This window comes from Giraffa tippelskirchi, chromosome 1, assembly GCF_054371585.1.
Source record: "Giraffa tippelskirchi isolate mGirTip1 chromosome 1, T2T-mGirTip1v1.2.pri, whole genome shotgun sequence".
NCBI classification, from domain to species: Eukaryota; Metazoa; Chordata; class Mammalia; order Artiodactyla; family Giraffidae; genus Giraffa; species Giraffa tippelskirchi.
In genome coordinates, this window is record NC_137275.1 from 19001709 (window position 1) to 19024828 (window position 23120).

The 23120-nt window shown below is 43.6% G+C and overlaps 1 protein-coding gene across 2 annotated transcripts in view; it reads left to right on the top strand.

Annotated features, from left to right (window-relative positions):
- The first annotated feature begins 354 nt into the window (after positions 1-354).
- Positions 355-23120, top strand: part of TMEM150C (transmembrane protein 150C) — a 117295-nt gene continuing 94529 nt past the window's right edge. The window contains exon 1 of one of the 2 annotated variants that reach the window (XM_081583405.1): positions 355-734. The gene's annotated coding sequence lies outside the window, so the exon portion shown is untranslated. Of the gene's footprint in view, positions 735-941; positions 1001-23120 lie in introns of those variants that run through there. The other variant, XM_081583395.1, reaches the window with a different exon arrangement.

A 23120-nucleotide genomic window follows, 5' to 3' on the forward strand; every position in this document is an offset into this window, starting at 1 on the left:
GATAATGGTGTATTGTGGGGGAAGGAACAGCTCTGGAAGGTTGAGTTGGAGGAGTTGAACCATGTGCTTTGAGAGACAGCAGAGAAGAGGCAGGTGTGGTAGGGAGCCCCCCCCCGGGAGGACCCCCCCAACCCAGGCGCAAAAGAACGAAGGTCAGCCTAAGGCAGGTTAATAAAGGGGGTTCTCTTTGTGGGAGCACCGGAAGGATGCCTTTGGAAGAGAAGTTAACCCGTGAGCGTGCGATAAAAATAGTTGATCCACGCCGCTGCCAGAGGTCACCGACATGGTGCCCCTGATAGGCTGCGATCCCGGGTGGGGAAAGCTATTTAAATACCGATGAAGACAGTTTTCAAAGAGGCGAGACTCTGGGAGGAAGAAGCAAGCTGTCGCTGGGAGGGCGCCCTTGGAGTGCCGCTCATCGCCAGGGTCAGAAGTTGGCCCTGTGTTTGTTCTTCCCGATGAAAGAAAACCGCGGGAGAGCCCCGAGCGGCGGCGAACTGCATTCAGCCGATGGGCACGAAAATGAATTTTAGCTGCTCTGTGCAAAAGCCCTAGGTGTGTGGACCGAAGGGGGCCGGCCAGAAGGTTAACAACAGGTCAGGAATAAATAACCGCCTGGCGGAGGATCCCAGATTCCGTCCTTCCTTTTGTTGGATGAGCGGCGAGCGTCAGGCGATCGCGTCCACAAAGGCGAAAAAAGCGGTCCCACCGGCGCCGCTCGGCTCCAGCCCCGGGTAATCACGCGGGGCCCTGAGGGGTGGTGGGAGCCGGAGATCCCGGGGTGGAGAGAGCGGGGGGTGGCGTGGGGGGAGTCTTCCCGGGTGGCCTGGCAGCCGGGACCCCAGAATAAGTCGGGGGCGGGCCGCGGCGCTGCGCGGCAGGCTGGCAGGCAGATCCCACCCCTTCCTGAAGGAAGCGCCCTCCTCGCCGCGACTGCCGCTGCCGCCGCCGCAGGTCACGGCCCCGCCAGGCGACCGCGGCCCCGCCGCACCGGGAGCAGGTAGGCGCGGCGCCCCCTCCTCCGCGCGGGGCCGCTGGGCAGCCCGGGGCATCGGGCTCGGCTCCGCGCCCAGCCCCGAGGCGGAGACCCCGGGGGCGGCGGGCGCCGCAGAGGGGCTCGGGCGGCGGGGTCCTCCCGGCCGCGGGGCCCTGCTCGGTTAAGCCCCTCCCCGGAGCCCCTCCGGCGCGAGGCCGCCCCCCGATCCCCCGCGGGCGCACGCCCCGAGCGAGGCGCGGTGGCCGCCGGCGCTCCCGGTCCCCTCCGCCGCCGCCGCAGTGCCGTCCGCCGGGCCCCGGCGCCGCCCGCCGGCTGCGGCGCGGGTCCCGTTCCTTTGACAGGTGTCCCCGCCCGCCGCCCCATCGGGTGCCCAGGCCTTCGGAGGTGGTCGGTAGCACGCGAGCGGGGAGCGACCCCAAGTTCGGCCTCCCGGGTCTCCCCGCCGCGCGCGATTCTTCACTTTCCTGTTCGCCGCGGCGGGCTGGCGCGGGGAGCCAGGCAGGACCTCTAAGTTGCCTTGCCCTGTGCGCAGCCCTCCACTCGAAAGCCAACAGCCTCGCCGTCCTTCCCCGGGTGCGCCCTGAGGAAGAAATGGGATTTTCGGTTTCTCCGGCTAGATGCCGGTGAGTGGGTGACGACCGAGGCTGTCTGATCATTCGCTGCAATAAAAGAGTGATTAGCTGTGGATTATGGAGAGAGCCGTTGTGGAACGATTCTCTCCTTCTTAAACGAATCCAACGGAGAACCAGAGGGTTATTTTCCCATTCTAAATCCATATTCCCTTTCTCTACTCATCCCTCTGCTCCATCCACCCCTACCTCCACAGCACTTTATTATATCCCCGACACTTCCCTGATTGTTTTTTTTGTCAGTTTTTTTTTTTTTCCCAACCAGACTGTCTTTCTCGGCCGAGCCAGGGTTGTGACTACAAACGTGAGAACACAGCCCAGTTGGGATGGAAACCCTTCTGGAGTGAACCGGTTCCCACTTCCTGTGGGAGACCAGGAGAGGTCCTGTTAGGCAACCAAATATACTAATAATATGTTTTTTAAGTTCTTGGATCAATTACAATAACACAGCCTAAATGGTAGTATTAATTTCTGCTTCTCCGTTTCTGTGCTTGAATTAAAGGCAGATTTTTTAATAATGCAGGGCTGTAACTCCATCCTGGGCTGCAGTTCATCAAAAGGATAGGCAAATGTGAATGTATAAACTCCATGGCAACAGTTAATAAGTTGACCTACTTAAAGTTTTCAAGGAAAAATTGTTAGTTTTTTTAATCATAAAAAATAATAATATTTGCAGATCAAAGAATTTTACAATTTCAGCTCTCGTGCATTAAATCCCAAACTTTTTCTTCTGTGTGTCCCAGAAACACCATGTTTCTAAGATTAACTATAGCTACCATCTCTTAATAAGCTAGAAATGTGAGTATAATCTTCAAGGCATAAGCATAAGAATCTTAATGGTGGTTTTTATTTATACAGTATTTAATAAATATTTTGCAAGCTCCCGCAAGTTGGAAGTTCATAAACTGGACATGGTAAATAAAAGGATAAAGAAGTTTTGCTAACAATAATGACAGTTGGTAGATGTTACGACATTGAACAAACATGTTAAAGTATTTGGGAAACACATGTTTATTATAACTTGCCATTTAGCTGAAGGCAATTTGTTTGGATTATTTAAATTGACCTTAAAGTGTCTTTATAGCAGTTGTTTAACTCATGTATTTCTCATCAGATGCCTTTCACCGGTTGCTTTGTGGGGGAGATGGGTTACTCTGTGGACTAATTTTTTTTTTTTGGCATGAACATAGTAATGCCTTATGTTTAGGCTTTGTTCTAGAACTACCACGGTCATGCTTATGATGATCTTGCAGAGTTTTCTTGTACTCACTTTATCTGCTTGTGATCATCAAGAGTGATGGCACTTGACTTGACACTCCTGTGTGTCTTCCTGCTCTGTTTTTCCTGTGACCTAGGTGTACCTGTGCAGTACAGTGGCCAGATTAGCAGGGCAGCCAGGAGACATGAAGGACGAAAAGCTAGCTGGCCCCTGCAATCCTAGCCATTTGGTTTCAGCGTAATCTGGCTGCTTGGGATCAGTTCAGTAACTGACTAAGCAAGACAGACTCTGACAAGATAATGCATGACCTCTGTTTTCCCCTTCAGGAGAAGAGTCTACAATCCACACTAGAGTGCTGATTAGGTGCTGTGAAGCTCAAATGATATATGAGCTAAAGTTCTCAACATGTGATGCAAAAACCAAATGTTACAGAATCGGAGTCTAGATTCATGAAAAGGCTAGAAACAGACTCATGTGTGTAATAAATATTTTCTTTATCCTAAGGGCATCCCTACTTGTTTTAACTATAAACTTTTATTCTCAAAGCTAATGGTGCCATGTATCTTTATGGTTTTATTTTTTTCCTTCATAATTTGCTCTTAGCACTAGCTCATAAATTCGTAGAACTTGAACAAGTTGTTATTATCGCCAAATATCATTTCCTGGCATGTATGAATTTTGAAAGATAACTTGTGGCAAAGGAAAATCTTAATGCAAAGAGACATTTGGCCAGTTGGAATGATACTTTGAAATAATAATGAAATCTTTGGCAGTAGCCTTCAAATTCAACCCCACAGTATTTTAAGTTACGCCAGCTCCATTAGGTAGCACTTGGAACTCTTTATGAAGGGAGAAATGAATAATTTTCTTTTTAGCATCTGCGAATGGCCTTTCTCTAGATCAGTCCTGTCCAATAAAACTTCCCACAATGATGGAAATGTTCTATAGTCTGCCCAACATGGTAGCCAAGAGCCCCATGTCGGTGTTGAATCCTTGAAATGTGTCTAGTATAATTGAAGAACTGAATGTTAAAGTTTATTTCATTTAAATTAATTTAAATAGCCACACGGGGCTTGTGGCTACCATACTGGACCCTGCAGCTTTAAATTCTCCCTCCCCCCATTTCCTGCAGAGATAGCACTTAATGGCAATTACCCTTAATCAGAAGAAAGTAGAGATCAGCCTTAAAAGAACCAGGAATTAAGATTTGACTCTAATCCTGTTGTTAGAAAAAATACTCCCAGTTACCCTGAAGAAGGTGTGTCATGCTGAAGTTCAACTCTATTCTAAAAGTCGTTTTTCTTTTTTAACTTCCATGTGTCTTCTGGCCACAAAAATAAGCATCACTCAGATTTGTTTAGATGCCTGGCCCCATGTGTCTGTGTTCTTAAACTTGTTTTATTGTTTGCTTATTTACCCATTATGGACTCATTCATTCTTAGAGTCAGTTTCTATACTTTTCAGTATTTTAAGGTGAAGGTTAAATAATTTAATTTATTGATTTATTTTTGGCTGTGCTGTGTCTTCAATGCTTTGCACTGACTTTTCTCTAGTTGTGGCGAGTAGGGGGCTACTCTTGTGGAGTGTGGGCTTCTCTTGGTGGGGAGCATGAGCTCTAGGCATGTGGGCTTCAGTAGCTGCCGTACTGAGGCTCGGTAATTGTGGCCCACGGGCCTAATTGCTTTGAGGCATGTGGAATCTTCGAACCCCCATCCCCTGCATTGTCAGATGAATTACCATCCACTGCGCTGTCAGGGAAGTCCAAGGGGAGAGAGATTTGGAGAGGCAGAAAGTCGGTGCCTCACCCAGCCTAGGTACCTGGAATACCTCTCCCCAGGCCAGAGCTCGGGGTCCTGGGTGCTCCCCTTCTCTGGAAGAGACTCTCCTTCAATCAGTTATTTAAAAATGTGACACAAATGTTCATGCATAGAGATGGCGAATCCACCTGCCATGCAGAAGACGTGGGTTTGATCCCTGAATCAGGAAGATCTCCTGGAGGAGAGCATGGCAACCCAATCCAGTATTCCTGCCTGAAAAACCCCATGGACAGAGGAGCCTGGCAGGCTACAGTCCATGGGGTCATAGAGTCAGAAGAGACTGTGTGACTAAGAATGCACAAAATATAAAGTAAATTAACCCCCAGTTTGTCCCTGCCCTTAAGGTCTTAACACTATAGGATAAGATTTCCCAAATTAGTGTCCATTCCATGAGAGGATAGAGATGCTCGAGTGAATTTAGGAACTGTTCCATATAATCCTCCCCTTGTTTTGAGATTTTCAATGCACTACCTCATGTTAAGTTTCTAAGATGAGATGCATATACTTATTTAACTTTTTTATTGTTGAGATTTTTCAAAAAACTTTTCATACAGCCCTTACCATAGTATTTTTCAGACCACATGTTCTGAGTCAGAAAATCGATTTAACAGGTTTGTATCAGCATTTAAAAAAAAAAAACATATATATATATATATATTTATTTATTTGGTTACGTCAGGCCTTGGGCTTCCCTGGTGGCTCAGCTGGTAAAGAATCCGTCTGCAATTCGGGAGACCTGGGTTCTATCCCTGGGTTCAGAAGATCCTCTGGAGAAGGGAGCGGCTATCCACGCCAGTATTCTGGCCTGGAGAATTCCATGGACTCTATAGTCCATGGGGTTGCAAAGAGTTGGATACAACTGAGTGACTTTCACTTCACTTCACGTCAGGTCCTAGTTTCGGCACACAGGATCTTCCCTTGTGGCTCAAAGGCTCTAGAGGACACAGGCTCAGTAGTTGCTGGGCTTAGTTGCTCTGTGGTATGTGGGATCTTAGTTCCCTGACCAGGAGTCGAACTCACACCCCCTGTGTTGGAAGGCGGATTCTTAACCACTCAACCGCCAGGGAATGAGATAGGATATACATTAAAATAGGAATTATCACTGTGCATCCCTCTTAGTGGGAGTTACTAGGGTTTGATGAAGCATTTGGTTCCCTCATGTATGTAAGTGCAAGGCCATGAGACAATGGAAAATGGTGGTCAAAAGCACTACAGAATCAGGACCCCTGGGTTCCAATTTTGACTCTCTGTGCAGTAAGCACTATGTAAACCTACTCATTGTTCACAATTATTTATTCATTTTTGGCTGCACTGGTCATTGTTACTGCCAGTGGGCTTTCTCCAGTTGTGGCTAGCAGGACCTACTCTCGGTTATGGTGCATGGTCTTCTCATTGCAGTAGCTTCTCGTGTTGCGGACCATGGGCTCTTAAGCGTGTCTCAGTAGTTGTGATGCCCAGGCTTAGTTGCTGCTTGTCACGTGGAACCTTCCACCATCAGGGATCAAACCCTGCATTGCAAGGTGGGCTCTTAACCACTGGACCACCAGGGAAGCCCTATGCGTCTTATCATTAGGTAAATGTATGTATGTATACTGGATTGTGATGTGAAATACTGCCTCTGAAACTAGGCTTGAGACTCACTTTGGGAAACACCCATCTAAGACAGGACTCTATGCAGAACGCTGAACCTGGGTGTCTGGTGACACAGTCCATAAAGTTCAACTATTTTGGCTTGCATGTTTGAATGCAGTAGGGATACATAGATGGATGTCTACAGACCTGTGAGACTCCAACATTGTACAGCATTGCACAAGCGCGGAAACGAGCTGACGACAGTTGTTTTCTGTGTAAGACGAGGCCTGATGAGTGAGAGGGGAGTCGTACATTTTGGCTGGAGGAGACCTCACTGCTGCCAGCCTGTGGCCTCTAAAGTTTAATGCTCTTTAATGGACAGGCAGTCTGGGGCCCAAAGAAACCCAGATGTCCCAGAAGTCTTTCTCTCCTAATTACTTCCTCACTTCTACACACTGCTTTGTAGCAAATAGTCACAACAGGTCTAAATATGTCCGTCCTATACATCCCCCTACTTTTTACTTGATTCTAAATTATTTCTTTTTCAAAATCACTTTCTGCCTGTAAGTGCTTCATGACCTATTTTTCAATATAATAAAAGGAGAACAATGTTGCTTTAAGAATTTCATATAAAAGGAGATGTCCTAAAACTGAGGCTAGGAATCTCCTTGTACCCTTCCTCAGCTCCAGAACAATCTGAAAAGTAAAACTAATTTCGCTTTAGAAGTAGAGTTCAGTTTTTCTTAAAGGTCAAACTAAAGATGAGCAATCACTTGTTCATAGACTTTGTCAGGTCAAATAGAAAAGGCAACAGCTTGTCATCATGGTTACTTTTCTTCTTTAAAAACTACAGAGGCTGCGTCTAACATCCTAAAAACCTGTAAGATATGCAGATTTTGTTCAGGGCTTCAGAACCATCCATCTCCGAGGATAGTAATACAGGGTCTATCTTTGGAATGCAAAGGAATGAGATGAAGTGTCTTTGACAAGACACTGAAAGTCATGTAATATTTTTAGGCTAATGTAGACCAAGCTTAAGAAGTAATTGTGATTAACTATGGCAGTAGCGGAAATTAGCCTGTAGTTTAAATGGTGTTATTTAACTCTGAAGTAATTATAATGAATTATAATGGCTTTCAACTAAATGTAAACATAAATGTCTCCAAAAAGAGCATAGCCTTAGTATTCATCAAGCATTTCATGTATTAACAAAGTAGATGTCTTCCTGGTTTTTTTACACTTCCGATGACTTAGCTGCCAAAGAAATATTTTAAATGGTAATAACTGGAAGTTTTGAAACATAAATTAAAACTGACTGTACATAGCTAAAATGAGTATTGTATTTTTTTAAACTGGGCTGGTTAATAAAATAGTCTTCAAATGATTTTCCATTCTATTGATTCATGAGTGAAAGGTGTTAATTAAGAGGTGTTGATACCATGGTAAAGCAAAACAAATAGAAATATAATTTTTTTTTACTGAACTTGGAGTGTTTGTGAATTATACTTAGAATTATGAAATGTAATTGTTCTGGAATTTCAATGGAAATCTATCTCCTGAAATTTGTAAGTTTTACTTTTCACTAAAATTTAAAGTATATTTACATAGAAAGAATAGTATCTAAATTATGCCAACTGTTGTAACAGGAATATTAACTTATGGATGACAGTTTTTCTTCTTTGTGGTATTATGTTCCCACATAGCCTAGACTTCAAAATTATGTCATTTTGAAAAATTTGCCGGTCTTGTCAATGATAGCACAGTGTTTACAAGAATCTTATTTATCTCCCTATAATTTTTGCAGCTAATAGAATTGTTCTTGAGAAAGCTGATTATCTTTTCTGTGACATTTTGATTGGTGTTTTTCCACTTTAATTTGAGCTTATGTGTGACATAAAAATTGATTCTATGAAAAGGAGTGGGTTACCCCTTGTATACCAAAATTTTGATTGTATGAATAGGAAAAGTATCAAATAAACAACCTAATCTACCATCTAAAAGAATTAGATAAAGAAGAACAAACAAAATTTTGATTGTATATGTATGCATGTAAAAATAAAGACAAAAATTTTGCAGTAAACTGATCTGGGGAGAGAATACCACTCTGATCAAATAGTGGCACACTGTGTGGTTTTTTTTTTAAGATCAAGCCATGTCAAGAATATACAATGGAGAAAAGACAATCTCTTTAACAAGTGGTGCTGGGAAAACTGGTCAACCACTTGTAAAAGAATGAAACTAGAACACTTCCTAACACCATACACAAAAATAAACTCAAAATGGATTAAAGATCTAAACGTAAGACCAGAAACTATAAAACTCCTAGAGGAAAACATAGGCAAAACACTCTCCGACATAAATCACAGCAGGATCCTCCATGTCCCACCTCCCAGAATATTGGAAATAAAAGCAAAAATAAACAAATGGGACCTAATTAAAATTAAAAGCTTTTGCACAACAAAGGAAACTATAAGCAAGGTGAAAAGATAGCCTTCAGAATGGGAGAAAATAATAGCAAACGAAGCAATAGACAAACAATTAATCTCAAAAATATACAAGCAACTCCTGCAGCTGAATTCCAGAAAAATAAACGACCCAATCAAAAAATGGGCCAAAGAACTAAACAGACATTTCTCCAAAGAAGACATACAGATGGCTAACAAACACATGAAAAGATGCTCAACATCACTCATTATTAGAGAAATGCAAATCAAAACCACAATGAGGTACCATTTCACGCCAGTCAGAATGGCTGCTCTCCAAAAGTCTACAAGCAATAAATGCTGGAGAGGGTGTGGAGAAAAGGGAACCCTCTTACACTGTTGGTGGGAATGCAAACTAGTACAGCCACTATGGAGAACAGTGTGGAGATTCCTTTCAAAACCGAGACTAGAACTGCCATAAGACCCAGCAATCCCACTGCTGGGCATACACACCGAGGAAACCAGAATTGAAAGAGACGTGTGTACCGCAATGTTCATTGCAGCACTGTTTACAATAGCCAGGACATGGAAGCAACCTAGATGTCCATCAGCAGACGAATGGATAAGGAAGCTGTGGTACATATACACAATGGAATATTACTCAGCCATTAAAAAAAATACATTTGAATCGGTTCTATTGAGATGGATGAAACTGGAGCCCATTATACAGAGTGAAGTAAGCCAGAAAGAAAAACACCAATACAGTATACTAATGCATATATATGGAATTTGAAAGATGGTAACGATAACCCTATATGCGAGACAGAATAAGAGACACAGATGCATAGAACAATTTTATGGACTCTGAGGGAGAAGGTGAGGGTGGGACGTTCTGGGACAATAGCATTGAAACATGTATATTATCATATGTGAAACGGAACACCATTCCATGTTCAATGCATGAGACAAATGCTCAGGGCTGGGGCAATGGGATGACCCAGAGGGATGGGATGTGGAGGGAGGTGGGAGGGGGGGTTCAGGATGGGGAACACATGTAAACCCATGGCTGATTCATGTCAATGTATGGCAAAAACTACTACAATATTGTAAAGTAATTAGCCCCCAACTAAAATAAATAAATTTATTAAAAAAAAAAAAAGATCAAGCCATGTGAGTGTTCACTCACTGTGCCATAAATTTTGGCAGTTCAGAAATGGTATTCTTTATTAGTTATTGGGTATTATTTGTGAAATCCTTGGAATGGTCCCTGGCCCAGAGTACCATTTTTTTTTCACTGTTACTTCCCCCTTATTCATAACATAGATTTTTAAACTAATGTCATCACATGGAAAATTTAAGAGGATTGTTCTGGATGATAACTGCTGCCCTCTTGAGCATCTAAGAGCTAGAAAAAGCCTTAGGAAGTCACATAATTTATTTCTTAGAGTCTTGGCATGACCACAGTCATCACAGAGAGATGATGTGTAGATTTTGCAAGCGTGCGTGCTCGGTTGCTCAGTGATTCTGACTCCTTGTGACCCTGGGGACTGTAGCCTGCCAGGCTTCTCTGTCCTTGGGATTCTCCAGGCAAGAATACTGCAGTGGATTGCCAAGCCCTTCTCCAGAGGATCTTCCCGACACAGGGGTGGAACCTGCATCTCTTATGTCTCCTGCATTGGCGGGCAGGTTCTTTACCACTGAGCCACCAGGGAAGCCCTTGCGTAGACTCTATTCTACTTTTAATCTATGAATATTTTACATTAGTTCTTGACATACTGTTTATCCAGGCTGACTTAGGAGGACTCCGACATAGAACCCAGGCTCACTTCCATTCCATGTGATTCTTGGTTTGCTTGCTTGTTGCTTATTTACCTTCTTTTTCCAATTAAATCATTGTGTGTAGAAATTACCATGCACGTTGTTTGTTTGTATCCCACTGGGCTGTCTGAGACCAGGAGTTAACAAATTGCACTATTTTGAAAATAGCCACGCCCATTGGTTATGAATTACCTGTGACTACTTCTGCACTCCCTCTACTGAGTTGAGTAGCAACTGAAACAGAATCCATCTGGCCCATAAGGCTGAAAATTTCTACTCTTTGGCCCTTTATAGCAAAGATTTGTTCATTTGATACTCTTCCTATGGGATTCTGGAAGAAAATATGAAAAAAAATAGCTTATTACAAATTATATATAACTAATTACTTTCTGTAGGGGCAAATTTCACAGCTGCATGACTAAATGAATGACACCTCGCTTCTCTCTTCCTGTTTCACTGTCAATGGCTGAGAAAGAAGGTGTTATCAGCATACACTTAGGTGTCAGGTTGACCTGTGTAACCTTAAATAAGCTACTTAATCCTTTTAAAATCATTGTTTCCTCATGTACAAAGTGGGGATAAGTATGGCACTTGCTGTTGGGAGACAGTTCTTGCATCCCATGCATTTCGACAGGACTTACAAAGAGAGGCACCGACTGCCTTTTCAGTCTAGACTGTCTTTACAAGAATGTTTGTGTAGTAAACAGTCTTGGATGATTGAGATAGTGTTGCCCTCAGAAGTGCAGAGCAGGCTTGCTAATATTCAATATAATGGATTTGAGTTCTTGCAGCTCAGAGTTCCTCTCCAGTAAAGCTACTCACTGCATATGCAGGTGTTATGGCCCTCTTTGAATGCCCTGGGAATTGGAGCTGGGGGACTAGTGCAAGGAAATGCTGATGCTTTGGCTACTCCTATTGCTGTGGATGCTAAAGTCCTTTGTCTCCACCCCGGGAGTCTTGTGTCTTCTGCTAACCTCTGCAAGTAAAATCTCAGTTATTTCATGGTTCTTGGACAACTGTTCTATGGAGTTATTATGAGAATTGAACAAGGGAATGAATATAGAACATTTAACACAGTGCCTGGCATATAGTAAGTGTCCAGTAAATGTTAGCTATTATTATCCAGCTGGCTGTTAACTCTGCAGTGTGAAATTCAGTCCCAGTTTTGTGTGGACCACTTATGTCTTAAGGTAGTAGTTTTTCAAACTACTGGCCACCAGAGCTATGAGAACAGTTAAGTAGTTTTTTTTTTAATGAAACAGAAAATAGAAAATAATAGAATAATAAAGTGTCCAAGTGCAAAATATGTAGTAAGGATAAATATTGATTTGTAAAACTTTTAATTTCTGTTATATCTATATACAAGATTATGATGTAAAAGATGTATTTTTTACTGTCAGTTGCAGTCAAAAAAGTTGGAAAGCCATTGCTGCCCTAATACATAGATGGAACTGCCCAGAAAAACTTTTGTTCACGAGAGCATAGAACTGCTTTCTTTGTTCTTATTCTCGGAAAGGGGTGGACTTCCCTGGTGGTCCAGTGATTAATCCTCCACACTTCCACTGCAGGGACCATGGGCTTCATCCCTAGTCAGGGAACTAAGTTCCCACAGGCCACGTAGTGTGGCCAAAAAAGGAAAAGAAGATAGGTAAAGGGCCACTGTCACTCATCTGAGAAGGAATGACCAGAGATTCAGTGTGTTCACCCTCTGCATATTGTGTGGCTCATTTTGCCCATGATTAGCAGAAGATGAATATAACCACATAGATTATTTTCTGAAGAAAGGAATATTTTTGTATCAGCATTTTCCAACAGAACTTTCTACAGTAATGGAAATGTTCTGTTTCTGAACTATCTAGTACAGCAGCCACTAGCTACTGAGCACTTGAATGTGCAGCTGAGGAGCTGGACTTTTAATTAGAGCAATTTCAAATTTGTATTAATTTAAATTTAAGTAGTCACGTGTGGTTATTGGACAGCCTAGTTTTAGTTTGAACACCAAACGGTGGCCTTCTCCAGCACAGCTAACTGTATAAATTTGGCTTGTGTTAAGTCCTAAGGTGCAGCACCCTCCCCTTGGGTTATTCAAAAGACCATTGACCCTTGCCCATGGCTGGTTTGGGCAGACATTAGGTTGAAGAGGTGCTTGATGAACTGCTACCTTGGACAGCGCCACAAGCCAGGGGAAAATGGCAAAGAGCCAGAGGGTAGTGGTTGTCAACTCTGGCTATGCGATAGAATCAGCTGAAAATCTGTAAAAATGCAGGCTGCACCCCAGATCAGTTAAAGGAAATATTTTTACAAGGCTCACTGGGTGTTCTATCATACTCTTTCAGCTGGGAAGCATCACAGATGAGCAAGGCAACCCATAGTATCACAGGGATGCCCAGAATCAGATAGAGAGGGGAACAGACGCATGAAAGACAGTGGAACTCAATCTTACCTTAAACAGAAGGGCTCCAGGTTACTTTAAGTGTTGGGAGTTGAGCTGTTTTCCCACCTGGATGCCCTGGCAACAAGGGCCCTCTTGTTCAATGGTGCCAAAGTATGAATTTGTGTGTGGCAGAGTTGAGCTTCAAAGCAGGAAAAGTACAGGCTTTTATTGACCAACTCACATGTCCAGTGCTTTCCATTTGTATATTTGGCCCTCAGGTATGGAGTTCCTACTGAGTGTATGAGATTTGCTATCCTTGCTCAGTCTAGTGGGGGAGACCAACAGGTAAACAGTTATTATACAGGAGGGTAAGCACAGTAATAGAAGAATTATAGGGTGCCGTGACAACACCCAAGAGGAGACATCAGGGAGGGCTTCCTGGAGGAGGTGACACCAAGCTGAGTCTTGGAGGATCCGAAGGAGTAGTCACAAGAAGAGGAGGAGATGGATAAAAAGAGCAGATAGAGTTTGGGATTGGAGCTTGGCCAACATTTTCTGTCCCTTTAGGACTGAATACCATAAGATTGCTTCCTCCTGGCAGAGAGCCTACCTGCTGTTTTAGTAAACCTCATGGTATATCCTTATCCTAACTGGCCTTTATCATTTGTTTGTTCACTCATTCATGCATTCACTCAACAAGTGTGATTTTTGGAGGCATTACTGTGTGCAGATATGACCTAAGTGCTGGTGATAATGCAGTGAACAAAGCAGACAGCATTCCTGCCCTCAGGGAGCTTTATATGCTAATGGAGCAAGCTAGCCAGAAATAAACAAGGAAATGGTATAGTATATGGCTAATGTGCTAGAGAGAAAAATAAAACATGGTGAGGAACTTGGAGATTCTGGAGACTGTGCTCTGAGGACCAGAAGTCACACTGCATTTCTCTATGAACTTAGTAGCAGCTTGCTCTCTCTCTCTCTCTCTCTATATATATATATAATATATTTATTTATATATATATGTATATGTATATATTTGGCTGCACTGGGCCTTAGTTGTGGCATTAGAGATCTTTAGTTTCGGCATGTGGGATCTAGTTCTCAGACCAGGCCTTAAACCCAGGGCCCCTGCTCCACAGCATCTTAGCCACTGGACCATCAGGGAAGTCCCTTAGTAACAGTTCTTACCACTTTTCTGAGACTGGATTTGGGTTCCACAGTCATTTTCCCTCCTTTGCTCAAGCCTGGCCATGCACCTGTGTCCATAACCCCATGTCCTTCTGCAGGACCATAACTTGTGCCAACACAACCTCTCAGACACACCTGCCCCCCCACCTGCCCCCCAACCCATGCGTCATGCCTTGTATTTTCACTGTCTCTTGGCATCATCACTTCCGGTCCTCTGTTGATTTCCCTCGCCCCAGGGGGAGTAAAGTTCTCAACCTTTTGGCTGATTGCTCTGTCACCCTCTTCCATGGGTCACTGCATGAAAAGGCTTGTTATCCTCAACTTTGAGGCTAAATGTGATCAACCACCTTTCACTGTTTTTCACCACTACTCTCCATCCAGCTCCCAGTCACTTTTGTTTGTTGCCTGAAAAACTGAATACCTGGTCTTCCCGGACCTCCCTTTTCTGACTCTGGTCATAACCTTTGGGAACAGCACCATCCCAGGTGATCTAATTGTGAATCTGGCCTCAAAATCACTAGACCTGCTCAGTGAGTTCTCTGAGAACCTCAGCTACTCACTCCCAACCCTCCACCCAGATCCTTGTCCAGCTGGTACTTTTTCATCTTCAGAAATTTTAACCTCAGTGTCTTATTTCTGACATAGCTATGTATCCTTCCAACTCTTTCGTGCCCTACTTCTCTACCTCTTTATCTTCATTAAGTTGTCATCTCTTGACTTCTTCAGTTACCCAGACTTTTCTCTACACATGCAAATATATTCGTGGTGGTGGTTTAGTCTCTAAGTCATGTCTGGCTCTTGCGACCCCATGGACAGTAGCCTGCCAGGCTCTTCTGTCCATGGGATTCTCTGGGCAGGAATACTGGAGTGGGTTGCCATTTCCTTCTCCAGGGGATCTTCCCAACCCAGGAATCGAACCCAAATATATATATATTTGTACTCATCTTCATTTCCTTTCCTCAAGGGATGTGGTCCATTTTGACCCATGTTTAAGGTTGGCCCAATACTTGAACCCTGAATGCCATCTCTTCACGCTGGCTTTGTGGTTTTTTTTTTTTTTTTTGGTTGTTGTTTCACTTTTTTTTTTAATAAGCACGGTCTTTTTTAAAAACTTTATTTGGCTATGCTAGGTCTTAGTTGTGGCACACGGGATCCTAGTTGAGGCTTGCGGGATCTAGTTCCTTGCTGCTAAGTCACTTTCGTCATGTCCGACTCTGTGCGACCCCATAGACGGCAGCCCACCAGGCTCCCCCGTCCCTGGGATTCTCCAGGCAAGAACACTGGAGTGGGTTGCCATTTCCTTCTCCAATGCATGAAAGTGAAAAGTGAAAGTGAATTTGCTCAGTCACGTCCGACTCTTCACGACTCCATAGACTGCAGCCTACCAGGCTCCTCCGTCCATGGGATTTTCCAGGCAAGAGTACTGGAGTGGGTTGCCATTGCCTTCTCCACCAGGGACAAACCCTTGCATTGGGAGTGGGGAGTGCCCCCTTGCATTGGGAGTGGGGAGTCTTAACCACTGGACCACCAGGGAAGTCCTCTCATGCTTTCTTTGGAACTTTTGCTCTATTAATAGTCCTCTCTTCCGTGGTCTTGCATCTTTCTTAACTCTTTACTGGCTCCTTCCCATCGGCCATCAAGGCTCCTTCCTATCAACCAAGACTTTGCAGGTTTCATCCATCTTAAAAAGTAATTCTCCTAGGTTAAATAAATTAAGGTAGATCACTACACTAGAATTAAAGGCAGGAGGAGAAGGGAATGACAGAGGACGAGATGGTTGGATGACATCGCCGATTCAATGGACATGAGTTTGAGCAAGCTCTGGGAGATGGTGAAGGACAGGGAAGCCTGGCGTGCTGCAGTCCATGGGGTCGCAAAGAGTCAGACACGACTGGGTGACTGAACAACTATGCTAGAATACTATAGAGTTATCTGAAATATTGTTGGCTGTATATATACACATATATATGTATATATATTACGTGGAAAGGTGATCCCAAAAAATGAGTGAAAAAAGTATTAAAATGGCTTTATCAAGTGAATTTCTTTTTCACATTTTATTTATTTTTCTTTTGTGTGGTTAGAAAAACACACATAACATAACATTTACCATCTTAACTATTTTTAAGATTACGGTTCAGAGGTGTTAAGTATATTCACATAGGTACAGCCAATCTCCAAAATCTTACCATCTTACAAAACTGAAACTCAGCCCATTAAACAACTGCTCACTTTCTCCCCCTCCTCCCCTAGACGACCGTCACCGCCATCTATTTATGCCTCTATGCATTTGACTATTCTAGGTACTCATAAAAGTGGAATTGTACAGCATTTGTCTTTTTCTGATTGGCTTATTTCACTTAGCACAATGTTGTGATAGTTTATCCATGTTGTAGCATGTCAGAATTTTCCTTTTTTTCTTTTTTAAGATTTTTTTGACATGGACCATTTTTTTAAGGTCTGTACTGAATTTGTTATAGTATTGCTTCTGTTTTATGTTTTGTTCTTTTGTCCACGGAAGCCTGTGAGATCTTAGCTCCCAAATCTGGAATCAAACCTGCACCCCCTGCTTTGGAAGGTGAAGTCTCAACCACTGGACCACTAGGAAAGTCCCAGAACTTTCTTTCTTTTAAAGGCTAAATAATATTTCATTGTATGTATATGTGTGTGTGTTAGTCAGTCGTGTCCGGCTCTTTGCAACCTCATGGACTGTAACCCACCAGGCTCTTCTTCCATGAGACTTCCCAGGCAAGAATACTGGAGTGGATAGCCATTCCCTTCTCCAGGGGATCTTGCTGACCCAGGGATCAAACCCAGGCCTCCTTAACTGCAGGCAGATCCTTTACTGTGTGAGCCACCAGGGAAGTCCACCACACTTTAAATGATTTCATTTTTGGAGAAAAATATATTTGTTAGTATAGGTAAATATGGGCTTCCCGGGTAGCTAAGCTGGTAAAAGAATCCACCTGTAGTGCAGGAGACCCCAGTTTGATTCCTGGGTCAGGAAGTTCCCCTGGAGAAGGAATAGGCTACCCACTCCAGTATTCTTGGGCTTCCCTGGTGGCTCAGACTATAAAGAATCCATCTGCAATGCAGGAGACCTGGGTTCAATCCCTGGTTTGGGAAGATCACCTGGAGAAGGAAATGGCAACCCACTCCAGTATTCTTGCATGGAGAATCCCATGGAGAGAGGAGCCTGGTGGGCTACAGTCCAGGGGGTCGCAAGAGTCAGACACGACTGAGTGACTAAGCATAGCGCAGCATAGGTAAATATATAATATAGAAACATAAAAATATATACATATATATATATAAGATCGTATATCAAAATGTCAACAGGCCAACCTTCCAGTGGCCCAGTGTAAATGATTCACCCCAAGTATCTGAAATGTTTCATCAAAATGATTGATGACGGTATATTTAATGTTTGAAATGATTGGTTTTTCAGTTCTAGACTATAGGATTTGGAACCCTTTTCATCTTCTTTTTCAGGATGTGTACCTTTTAAACTATTTGCAATGAGCACACTTCCCTGTTGTAAATGCTGAAGGACCCTTCAGTGGAGCCATATCAGCTACACTGTAGTCGTCCCCGCCGTGCCAGGCACCTGCCCTCCTCCCAGCTTCTCGTTCACCACTCACAGCCTGACCCATTCTGCTCTGAGCACCATGGAACTCTGCTTCCTGCACCCACAGTGGTTGGATGCCCTGCACAGGCCACCACAGCTGCATGGGAACCCCCTGCATCCCTGGAGACATAGCTCACGGTCATTTCCTCCTCGCCCGCCCTCCCCTTGCCCTCAGCGCGGGGTCAGCTTCCTCCCTTCAGAGCTCCCTAATCCCTGTAGCATCTGTCACTGCACTTGTTTCCTGATGGTCTGTGGACCACCTGGGGGCGGGGACTGTGCCTTCATCTTTGCATCTGCAGCCCTTAGCATGGAGCCCGGGCAACAATGCTGGGCAGCTTTGGGAGCCACTGGTTGTTGAGAGGGGCTGGCTCCCTGGATGCTCAGAAATGAGGCTGGAAGAGTAGGTGGAAGACTCCTCCAAGGCCCTTCATGCTACTATACCCTTCGTGAACAGTGCAGAAGACATAGGAGTTGTGGGTTCAGTCCCTGAGTCAAGAAGATCCCCTGGAGAAGAAAGTGGCAACCCACTTCAGTATTCTTGCCTGTGAAATCCCATGAACAGAGGAGGCTGGGGGCTACAGTTCATGGGTTCGGAAAAGAGTTGGACACAACTTAGTGACTAAACAAACAGCAACAAAAATAGATATTAAAATTATTGAAATGCACTGCATTTATGTCTTATTGATATTGGTCTCCTGTGGTCTTGGGCTCATAACACACATTTGGTAAATACCTGTTGTTTTTCAGTCGCCCAGTCATGTCCGACTCTTTGCGACCCCATGGACTGCAGCACCAGGCCTCCCTGTCCCTCACCATCTCCCAAAGTTTGCCCAAGTTCATGTCCATTGCATCAGTGATGCCATCCAGCCATCTCATCCTCTGATGCCCTCTTCTCCTTCTGCCCTCAATCTTTCCCAGCATCAGGAACTTTTCCAATGATTTGGCTGTTTGCATCAGATGACCAAAATACTAGACTTCAGCATCAGTCCTTCCAACAAGTATTCAGGGATGATTTCCCTTAAGATTGACTGGTTTGATCTCCTTGCTGTCCAAGGGACTTTCAGGAGTCTTCTCCAGCATCACAAGGACAAATACCTGTTAATCTCCTTAATAACCCTAGTAGCTCCCCCATGATCAAACTTCTCTTCCTTAAATTTGGATACTTTGAGAGGCTGAGAGGGGGGTTATTTAGGGGCCTGGGAAGCCATTATTATCACCTTCCAAGTCATATGATCGTGACTAGCTGCCTGCACCGCATGTGTGATTGATTCCAGTCAGGGCCCTTTTGAGAAAAAACAAAGAAATTAAAAGATCTACTACTGGCATGGCTTGAGTGCAGTGTTTAAACATCCTTTGTGTAAAAGCAGCTAATGAATCCTTGCTGCAGTTGCTGTTGCCAGTTACTCCTGGGCCAAGAGGGGCTTAAAATCTTATTGTGTAACGTTCACTCTGAAAGCTGTAATGGGCCAAGTTTTGTGAAACAGATTTTGCGGGCTGGTACAGTTAGGTCGTTTGGGACAATTCTTTTACATATGAAAGAAAGGCTCTAGGCCTCCTTTAGGGAGCATTAAAAGAGCAGAAGGAAAAACGAAAAATAGTTATAATTACTGTGGAACTGAATCTTTTGGGGTCATCTTCAGCTTCGCACATCACAAGAATTTATCTTGATTTCCCTTGAGAAAAGTGGCCCAATGTAAGTGATTCACCCAAAGTATCTGAAATATGTTTAGCCAAAATGTTTGATGACAGGACAATTAATGGTTGAAATTATAGGTTTTCCAGCTGTTGAAACAATTTGTAAATTGGCATAGGTGGTCTGTGCTGTTTGCATCAGAATCACAATAGCTTGGTTTAATGTTTTCTTCTTACCAAGATCAGGCTCTTTTTATAAAAGTTGAGTTAGACTAGATTGTCCTGGTTATGATACTGTTGTTTTGTTTTGTTTTTTCCCAGTAGGCCAACAAAGGAAGTAACATCATTACCTAGAGTAAGTATGAGGCTCAGAGATGTGATATCAGCATTTAAGCCCTGGCCTGACCGCTCTCCAGCCAGCTGTGTGCTTGGATAAGATATTTAATTTATGGAAGCTTAGAGTTTCTGTTGTTCATCAGGAAAACGTAGATTATCTGTCAGTTTTGCTTACTAGTCTGTAAGCTTCTTTACAGTAGGAGTGGTATGGTTCATCCATCATTGGAAACTCAGTGTGTGGTTTGAGGCCTGGTGGATAAGAACTCTATAAATATTTTTCAAACAAATCAGATTCATCTTACTTATTTCACAGGTTGTTTGAAAAAGCAAGTAGGATGAGCAGCAGTAGAGTGTCGTGTTAAGAGCACAGTCGCTGGGCCCCAGTTCTGGCCCCAGGAAGTAGCAGTGTAGTGCGTGAGTAACTCTCCTCTGGGCATCTGCGAAAGTGGATGATGCTACCAACTTCCTAGGGTTGTATTCAGTGTGCGTGAACAACGTCAAGTGCTATTTACATACCAGCTATTGATGTAACATGTGAATGGGCTTTGCAAAGTGCTGCTCACATAAACCTTGTATTTATTTGCTGAAGTCTTACCAAATGTTGGACACACTGTGAAATACTTCTAAGTATTTTACACTAAAGAAGTACTGGGTCTCACCTCCCAGAATATTGGAAATAAAAGCAAAAATAAACAAATGGGACCTAATTAAAATTAAAAGCTTTTGCACAACAAAGGAAACTATAAGCAAGGTGAAAAGACAGCCTTCAGAATGGGAGAAAATAATAGCAAACGAAGCAACAGACAAACAGTTAATCTCAAAAATATACAAGCAACTTCTGCAGCTGAATTCCAGAAAAATAAACGACCCAATCAAAAAATGGGCCAAAGAACTAAACAGACATTTCTCCAAAGAAGACATACAGATGGCTAACAAACACATGAAAAGATGCTCAACATCACTCATTATTAGAGAAATGCAAATCAAAACCACAATGAGGTATCATTTCACACCAGTCAGAATGGCTGCTATCCAAAAGTCTACAAGCAATAAATGCTGGAGAGGGTGTGGAGAAAAGGGAACCCTCTTACACTGTTGGTGGGAATGCAAACTAGTACAGCCACTATGGAGAACAGTGTGGAGATTCCTTAAAAAACTGGGAATAGAACTGCCATATGACCCAGCAATCCCACTGCTGGGCATATACACCGAGGAAACCAGAATTGAAAGAGACGTGTGTACCCCAATGTTCATCGCAGCACTGTTTACAATAGCCAGGACATGGAAGCAACCTAGATGTCCATCAGCAGAGGAATGGATAAGGAAGCTGTGGTACATATACACAATGGAATATTACTCAGCCATTAAAAAAATACATTTGAATCAGTTCTACTGAGATGGATGAAACTGGAGCCCATTATACAGAGTGAAGTAAGCCAGAAAGAAAAACAACAGTACAGTATACTAATGCATATATATGGAATTTGAAAGATGGTAACGATAACCCTATATGCGAGACAGAATAAGAGACACAGATGCATAGAACAATTTTATGGACTCTGAGGGAGAAGGTGAGGGTGGGACGTTCTGGGAGAATAGCATTGAAACATGTATATTATCATATGTGAAACAGAACACCATTCCATGTTCGATGCATGAGACAAGGGCTCAGGGCCGGGGCAATGGGATGACCCAGAGGGATGGGATTGGGAGGGAGGTGGGTGGGGGGTCCAGGAAGGGGAACACATGTAAACCCATGGCTGATTCATGTCAATGTATGGCAAAAACTATTACAGTATTGTAAAGTAATTAGCCCCCAACTAAAATAAATAAATTTATAAAAAAAAAAAAAGAAGTACTGGGTCTTTCTTTACTTTAACTGAATTAGTGGGAATTGTAGAGCAAGGCAGGGCTACTATTGCTATTATGGGACTCATAAGTCTCTAGTTCTTCACTTTTATAATACATGAGACTTTGACTATTTCCGTTTATCAACATTTCTTCATTATTAAACCATGGATAGGCAATAAAATAAGAGCCAGAACCCTGAAATCATTGAACTACATAGTTGGAATTCAATAATTATTGTGGACAGATTGGTTTGTTGTTTATTTTTGGCTCCTCAATGATTTAGTCTAATTAAAAAAAAAAAAATTGTAATGCAGGTGGCTCATTTCATAAAGAATTTCACAGGCCCTGAAGACGCAGAGAAGTTTTGTGTCTGCACAAGTGCGAACCCTACACCTGCCACCGCCCCAGCCCCAGAAAGTCAGTTCACCTTTCTGTACTCACATAAAGGCACTACTTATTTGATGATGTCTTACCAAGTGTTGGGGGCTTCCCAGGTGGTTCAGTGGTAAAGATTCCACCAGCCAATGCAGGACACACAGGAGACATGGGTTTGATCCCTAGGTTGGAAAGATCCTCTGGAGAAGAAATGACAGCCCACTCCAGTATTTTCACCTGGGTGATCCCATGGACAGAGGAGCCGGGTGGGCTACAGTCCATCGAGTTTCATGACATGACTGAGCATGCATGCGTGCTTGCCGAGTGCTGGACACACTATGAAATACTAGTACTGGATCTTTCCTTATCTTAACTGAGTTAGTGGTCATTCAGTTCCATTTCACATTTTCTAAAGCCCACATGGGGTGTCTTTCACCTGGACCCTTTTAGTGACACCCATGACCACCTGGATGCAAAGTACAAGTTCAGAGAAGGCCTGACCTTGGGTTGCCCCGGCCTGGCACTCCTGCCTGCTCTATTTTTCCACTGTTAGCTTTGTAGAAAGTGAATGAAAGTGAAAGTCACTCAGTCATGTCTCACTCTTTGTGACCCCACGGACTGTAGCCCGCCAGGCTCCTCTGTCCATGGAATTCTCCAGGCAAGAACACTGGAGTAGGTTGCCATTTCCTACTCCAGGGGATCTTCCCAACCCAGGGATTGAACCCAGGTCTCCCACACTGCAGGTGGATTCTTTACCATCTGAGCCACCAGGGAAGGGCTATGTAGAAATAACTGGTCAATTCCCAGGCAATAGAGATTTTTAAGATGATGTTAAATAATACTGATTTCTTATGTGCAAACACTGCAGAAGTTTCCACTTTGGTTTCTCTGCCTCTTGGCCATTAGAGTCTCCTTCACACAGTGCTGTCTGCCTCATCTACCCATTATTTCACTCTTGTCAGGTCTCCCCAGGCCAAGAACTCTCTTGAGATAGTATCTTACTATAGGATCAAATCCAAACTCCCGGTGTTGCCTTTCAAGGCCATGCACAATCTGAGCCCATTTTATCTATCCATGTTTTACTTCCAACTCCTCTCTAATGTAGAATTTTACTTCCCACTCACTGGGGTCTGATCTTGGCTTTCCTGGTGGCTCAGACAGTAAAGAATCTGCCTGCATTGTAGGAGACTCAGGTTCCATCCCTGGGTTGGGAAGATCCCCTGGAGAAGGGAATGGCAACCCACTCCAGTGTTCTTGCCTG